This window comes from Solanum dulcamara, chromosome 5 (genome assembly GCF_947179165.1).
Source record: "Solanum dulcamara chromosome 5, daSolDulc1.2, whole genome shotgun sequence".
NCBI lineage: Eukaryota > Viridiplantae > Streptophyta > Magnoliopsida > Solanales > Solanaceae > Solanum > Solanum dulcamara.
The window spans coordinates 54,171,603-54,178,746 of NC_077241.1; the positions used below are offsets into that span (position 1 = coordinate 54,171,603).

The 7,144-nt window shown below is 29.8% G+C and overlaps 1 pseudogene; it reads right to left on the bottom strand.

Moving 5' to 3' along the window:
• Positions 1–735: 735 nt before the first annotated feature.
• On the bottom strand, positions 736–6,764 carry LOC129890605 (uncharacterized; annotated as a pseudogene).
• Positions 6,765–7,144: the final 380 nt, after the last annotated feature.

Genomic DNA, 7,144 nt, shown 5'->3' on the forward strand with positions numbered 1-7,144 from the left:
ATTCATTTTTAGTTCAATTCTATTTCATTTTTTTGTTCTATGGATTACTGGAGGCTTTTTTAATAGCTACATTTTTCATTCGTGTCTATTTTTTTCTAATTCAACTTTAGTGTTTATGTAATTCATTTTTGTGTTTCTATAGATCACTGAAGGCTTTTTCATTAGCTACACTTTTCATTCGTGTCTAATTTTATTCTAATTCAACTTTAATATGTATGTAATTTATTTTTCATTCAAGTTTAATTCATAATGTAGGTTTCAGTTTGATAATACTACTGAAACACATCATTGAAGGCTTTTTCATTAGCTACAATTTTCATTCGTGTCTAATTCTCTTCTAATTCAACTTTAGTGTGTATGTAATTCATTTTTGTGTTTTTATAGATCACTGAAGACTTTTTCATTAGCTACATTTTTCGTTCGTGTTTAATTCTATTCTAATTCAACTTTAATATGTATGATATTTATTTTTCATTCAAGTTTAATTCATAATGCAGGTTTCAATTTGATAAAACTACTACAACACTTTATAATTAATGTAGCTATGTATTGCATTATAAAAGAAGAAGAAGATATATTTTACATAAACAAAAAACTATATTAAAAGTGTATTTTACATGAACAAAAATCATCTTAAAAAAGATAGCACAAAACAATCTTCAAAACATAACTAATACATCAGCTATTAGACAACATAGTCTTTATAGACATTTTAACTAATATAACTACATTTATTTATTTATGTGGTCTTTCGTCTTTACTTTGAAGGTTACTCTTTTTCTTCTTCACTGCATATTCCCATAGTAGAGCCTCAAACCTCTTTCGGAGACTGTCTGCACTTTGTTGTTGATTTGCAATATCCTGGCCATTGCTCACTAACTCTGCAAATGCAGACACAAAAACTCTATAATCCCTACAAAATTTAACATTTAAAATCATTATAAAAATACTATTGAGTTTAATAAGACCAATACAAAAAATAATAGTTATTTGATAAATAATTAAACTTACAATGAATCTTCTTGTTGTCTAGGAATCCCTTCAGTTATGAACTTAGATTCAATGAGCTCAAACTCATTTTTTCCATTGTATTTAGGTAACTTCTTCAATTCAGGACACTTATCATAGAACTTGAGTATACTCAAGTAGTATGGTAAAACCGATGAAATCATGCCAGCAGCATTTTGAGTCAGAAAATTCACCCCCCACTAGCCAAAAATAAATCATACACCTTCAAACACCTTTCAACAATATCAAACACAATAAAAATCCAATGATAACCCTCTTTAATGTTTACTGGAAAAAGACCATAAACCACTTTGTCCCATGGGGTGCTTGCCAATAAACGACGTCCGCATATATACTCAGCAATAGCATTCGAAGCTTTGATTCCAAATTTCTTCTTATTTTCATGAACTTCATAAAGTTGAAAATAAGATTGAACAATTTTTGTCTTGAATAGACAATCAATAGTTGTAAATCGAACATTATTGTTGGTTTCATACTTCTCCTTCTTTCTAATATAATAAAAAATGATTCAAGTATCAGATAATACTTCAAATCTGTAGCAAGTGTCAATTCAGTGAGCTCATTAAAGCTTGTCCAGAAAAATGGGAGAAGAAGTTGATTCAGAAAAATGAGAGTGTTCAACTGGAGTTTACATAACTAACCTCATTATTCCATGCTTGACCAGAATGTGCCAATTTGAAAAACTATTCTTTTGTTTGCACATTGCAAACACCTAATTCAAATGCTGGCTTGAGGACATTAGCAGCATCTGAATACGATTTTTTCCCCTTTAAAGCATAAAAAAATCAGTCAGTTAACTCATTTAAACTAAAAAAAAAATTGACATAGAAAATAACAAACATAAATAAATTACCTCTTTTTTGTACCCGTATAAAACCACGAAGTGAATGAATTTATCAAATCAGATTCATCATCTACTCCGATTATAAGTAAAAAGGATGTTTTATTTCAAATATTTGACGTGTTACACATAAAGTCCCTCCAAATTCAAAATGCTATATATAAGGAGATTTAATTGACTTTCCTGGATTTTTTTTTGTTGCACGCTTCTTCGGTGTCGCTTTTTTTTTATTTTCATCAACAGTGGCTTAATTTTTCTTTTTGTTTTCCTCAATAGTGGCTGTATTTTTCTTTTTGTTTTCCTCAACACTGGCTTTCTTTCTTAGATATGATGCTTCTGCCTTACGGATTTTGAAAAGATCTTTAGCATACAACATGAAGTCATCAAGCGTTTGAGGAGTTTTTTGACAACCCTTTGCCGCATCGGCATCAGTAGATGCACCACAATCTAGTTCACCTTTGTTAGCTGCACTACTATTAGGTTGCGCCTCAACTGAATTAAGATCAGCAGTCTCTTCTCCTATATACAAAATAAATCTTTTAGTAATGCATTAAGGGAGGAGCAGGTAGAGTAATTAGAGATCAAAGAAGTTTATTTGAACTTTCAAAATAAAACTAATACCATTTATATCAGCAACAACCTCAGATAAAACTTGTTCAATAGCAAATCCTGCAACATCTTCATCTGTACATAACATGAACAATTTAAACAAAGTTGAATGAAAGTATATTAAATGTGTATTATATTTGTATTAAACCATTCATTACCAATTTTTCTTTTAGAATTTCCAACAGTAGCAAATTTAACGAAAGCTTTAAACACTTGAGATTTTTCATGTTGAGTTAATTCTACAACTTGAGTGTCATGCCCTCTTGACACATGTATTGGTGCATCAATACAAGGAGAAAATATTGTGTGTAATTAAAATATGTTATAAGAAAAATATGTGAATAAAAAATTCAAGCTTAAACTACAACTTAGATAAGTAAAAACTCTAAACAGTAAATAAACTACTAGTTAAGCCCCTGCCAGCAAGCAAAACAAGATATTATAGATGTATTTAAAACATAAAAGAACCTCCATTGAAGTCTAATCCACCCAAAAATGTCTCGCTGGTCTTTTTGTTAGATAATTCCCTGGTTTTTTGAGTAAAAGAATTGTTGATATCTCTCTTAGCAAACAACAAAGAAATATCCCTCAATAATTGTTTGTTGGAATTCATCACAAATTCTTTCATTTGAATAAATTGTAAGTCTATCTTCTCTTTAAGAGCTTTGCAATTTTCATTCGCCTAGTATATAATCAAATATAACACAAATATTAGAATAACAGTTTTGAAAAAGATAAAGCCTAAAGGGAAGTTAGCTTATAGCTTTACAAGTTCTTTTCTCAACTCTATAACCTCTCTGGTCAACATATCTAGACTATGCTTTGATTCTTTTGGCTCTAATTTCAAGATTTCAGAATAGTAATCACGAGGTTCAGGAAGCCGCAATTTAGATACCTCATATTCACTCGCCACTATATTCTCAAACTAAAATTAAAATACAGAAACAAATAGATATATTAACTTGAGTTGAACTAATATATATATATATATATATGTGTGTGTGTGTGTGTGTGTGTGTCATAAATTGTATTAACTTTGTATAGATACCTTGCATTTCGTAGACATGAAGATGCCATTTTCAATATGCTTTTGTCAAGGACTTTCAACAACTTTTTTCCACCTCAAACTTCTTGGAATAGAATTAGAAATTTGAAGGGCTAAATCTTCATCGACTCTAGAACAATACTCAAAAATCCAAATTTGAAGGGCAAGAGGCAATCCACCTAATCTATAGTACTGATTGGTTGAATTAAGCTTGTGCCTCACATTAGCAAGCAACTTCTTGTAGACATCTAAACCCCACGGATAAGAATTGAATTGTTCACTTTCCACAAGGTAGAAATCTCTATTACTAATTTGGTATTCATTGTTCTCATATGAGAACAAAAAATCATTAATAAAAAATAAAACAGCTATTGAAACGACAGAATCATCATCTATAAATTTTTTTGATAAAAATAACTTGCGTAGATGATTCTTTTGAACAGTGATTTGTTTAGGAAAATAATTTTTCAACAACCAACAAGGAGAATCTGGATCATTAAAAAAGCAACCATCACTAACACAATTTAAGCATGTAATTAACCCAAATTTCCTAAGCCCGAAAAACAGCCTCTTCTCATTTAATTCAACAGCAAATACATCATTTGGTATGTGTTTTAACTCCCTGTTCATAAGGCAATGAATAAGTTGGAGTTGTGTGATCAATTTCAGAAGGTCAAGAATGTAACCAAAACAAGTATTTCTAAACAACTCGAGCTGTTTTTCAGATAAAGAAAGTTTTATTTTTCTCAATCACGTCATGATTAGTATATGACGACCACCTACTTGAAGAATACAAAACATCTGGATGTCTCCATAATTTACAATCCTGCATATAAATAATATCAATCAATCACTATAGATAATTATATCTTAACATTAACCCTCAAATAGAACTTAAAACCAGCAACAATATAGTAATCTCAATTAAAATCAGCAGCAATATTTAAAATCAACAGCAACATACTAACCTCAATTAGAAATATACAGGGTAAGGACACAAAGCATAGGAGACCAAAGTAGTAGAAGAAGAAAATGAAGAAGAGGGTCATGATGATCTCAGTTCTTCATTTACAACCAATGATATCCCCTCAAAGTTTTCATTATACCAACAATCTATGCAGGCAAGATAACCCATTTGCCAAAATCTTTTCTTTTTAATTAATGAGTAGCTAATTGGACAAACTTGATTTGTATCTTTTTATTTGTTGCAGTCACCAAAAGGGGATATAAGTTATCTGCAAAAATTCTTCTTGATGTACGTTGGTGGAAGGGTGCCCCTTCATTTTCAAGAAGATTTCTACGGTACTTTTGAGGTATACTTTGAACTACCCTGTGTACTTGAAAAACTGACAATTTTAGCTTATTTGCTGCTTATATGCTTTTTATGTTTAAAAGAGTATAAAGTATAATACATAAATTAAAATAAAATAGACTATAATAAAAGTATCAAATACACAAAAAATTTCACTTTTGTTCTTTACAGATCACTGTCTCTAATTCTCTTCTAATTCAACTTCAATGTGTGTGTAATACACATTTTAGTTCAAAGTTTAATTCATTTATGTGGTGTACAGATCACTGAAGACTTTTTTTATTAGCTACAAGTTTCATTCGTCTCTAATTATCTTCTAATTCAACTTTAATGTGTGTAATACATATAGTTTAAAGTTTAATTCATTAACAAAATAGTAAAAATAAGTTTATACCTTTAGAAAATAATATGCATGCCAAGAAAGAACAAACAAACAAAAGTAAGGACCATTTTATTCCTCTTTATTACCTTTTATAAGTAAAAACTACAATTGTGTATATACAATAGAAGTGATTTATCAAATATAAGCTCATACTTAGAGAAAATCCTAGTAAAAATTAAACCAACAATATATGCCCAATGTAATCCGACAAGGGTGATGTGTACACAGTCTTACCCCTACCTTTTGAAGATTAAGAGATTGTAACTGATAGACCCTCATCTTAAATAAAGCAAAAATAATATATTTGAGATGAATGAATTTAATCCCTCATAGCAGTAATCAAATACTAGATGTATTGCCTTTAATTTGCACCAAAAACAACATAAGCAAAACTAGTGACAATGTTCAACAGGACTAATAGATATATGTGGCTTCTTTGTGGAGTACATGCTTGCAACTCGTAAACATGCATAATTTAAATTGAATACAGACCGAGTAGAGCTACATTTCAATCAATTCATCAACTACGCCTCAGAGAAAAAACTGAATACATTTCTCTATACTCGTGATAATAGAATCAGTATACTTGTAGAATCTTAATATCATATGAGTATGTTCTTTAGAAATATCAGAAGGATAGTTATACAGTCAAACTAGATTCCAACACTATCTTTGGAAACAAAACAAGACAGACCTTTGGTGAAACATCCTAATTCTCTTCTAATTCAACTTTAATGTGTGTGTAATACACATTTTAGTTCAAAGTTTAATTCATTTTTATGGCGTACAAATTGGTGATTTTTTTTCCAATTAACTACATATTTCAGTTTCTCTTCTAATTCAACTTTAATGCATGTGTAATACATTTTAGTTCAAAGTTTAATTCATTTATATTTATTTATTTTGAAAAATAAATAAATTACAACACAAAAGATCTAACAATTCCTGCCAAAACTTCCAACAATCACTGATATAATAAACTTGAGCAAATAAATTTAGACTATAATAAAAGTATTAAATACACAATTTTTTCTTCAACATCTAGCATACAAGTTCGAAACAACAACAAACTAAGAAAATACACATAAACAAATTGAAAATGCTATCAGTTAAATAATGTGTTGGTAGAATGACATACCGGATATAGACTCTCCGGCAGAACCGTATTTTTGCACAATCGATTTTGAGTTTTTGGATTCTTCTCCTGAGCAACTGTAGATCTCACTTTTTTTGACTGAAATGAGGAGGTAAATCCTCAAAATCATCATTAGTGTCAATAATTTTCTTAGATGTCGATGCAATATCAACTCATTTTCTTTTTGATTTAGATTTAGAACTCAACTCAGTGGTTTTTTTTTATTTCTACCGCCCTTTTTCTTCACATAATTGTTTGAAAATTTTGATTAACCTCACCACCAACTTCTTCTGGAGATTGATTTGTAGAAATTTCCAAACTAAAAGTAGGACCACTATTCACTTCACCACCACCGGTTGAATCAATAATTTGAATTCGTGGACTTCTTCTAGGAGATTTCTGACCTTCCATTACAATTGTGCACCTAAAACCTACGAATTCTGTCTGAAACAAACAAAAAGATGAAGGAATAAGGAAAGAATGAAGAAGCCCTAAGAAAAGAGAAAGATAGAGAGCTAGAAAAATGAAGAGAAGCCCTAAGAGAAGAGAAAGAGAGAGAGCCAAAAAAAAGAAGAAAAAGCCCTAAGAAAAAGAAAGAGATGATGACGCCCTTTTCCTTTTCCCCAAATAAAAAGGTGTATATAATGTCTTATTTAATTAAAATATTATTAGTAATTGTTAAAATGGTAATAAAATAAAAGTATATTTAAAAATGGTAAATATTTTTTAAAACACATTCAGTTAAGTAATTTTTTCTTTAAAAAATTATCAGCTTTGGTCTTTATCCATTT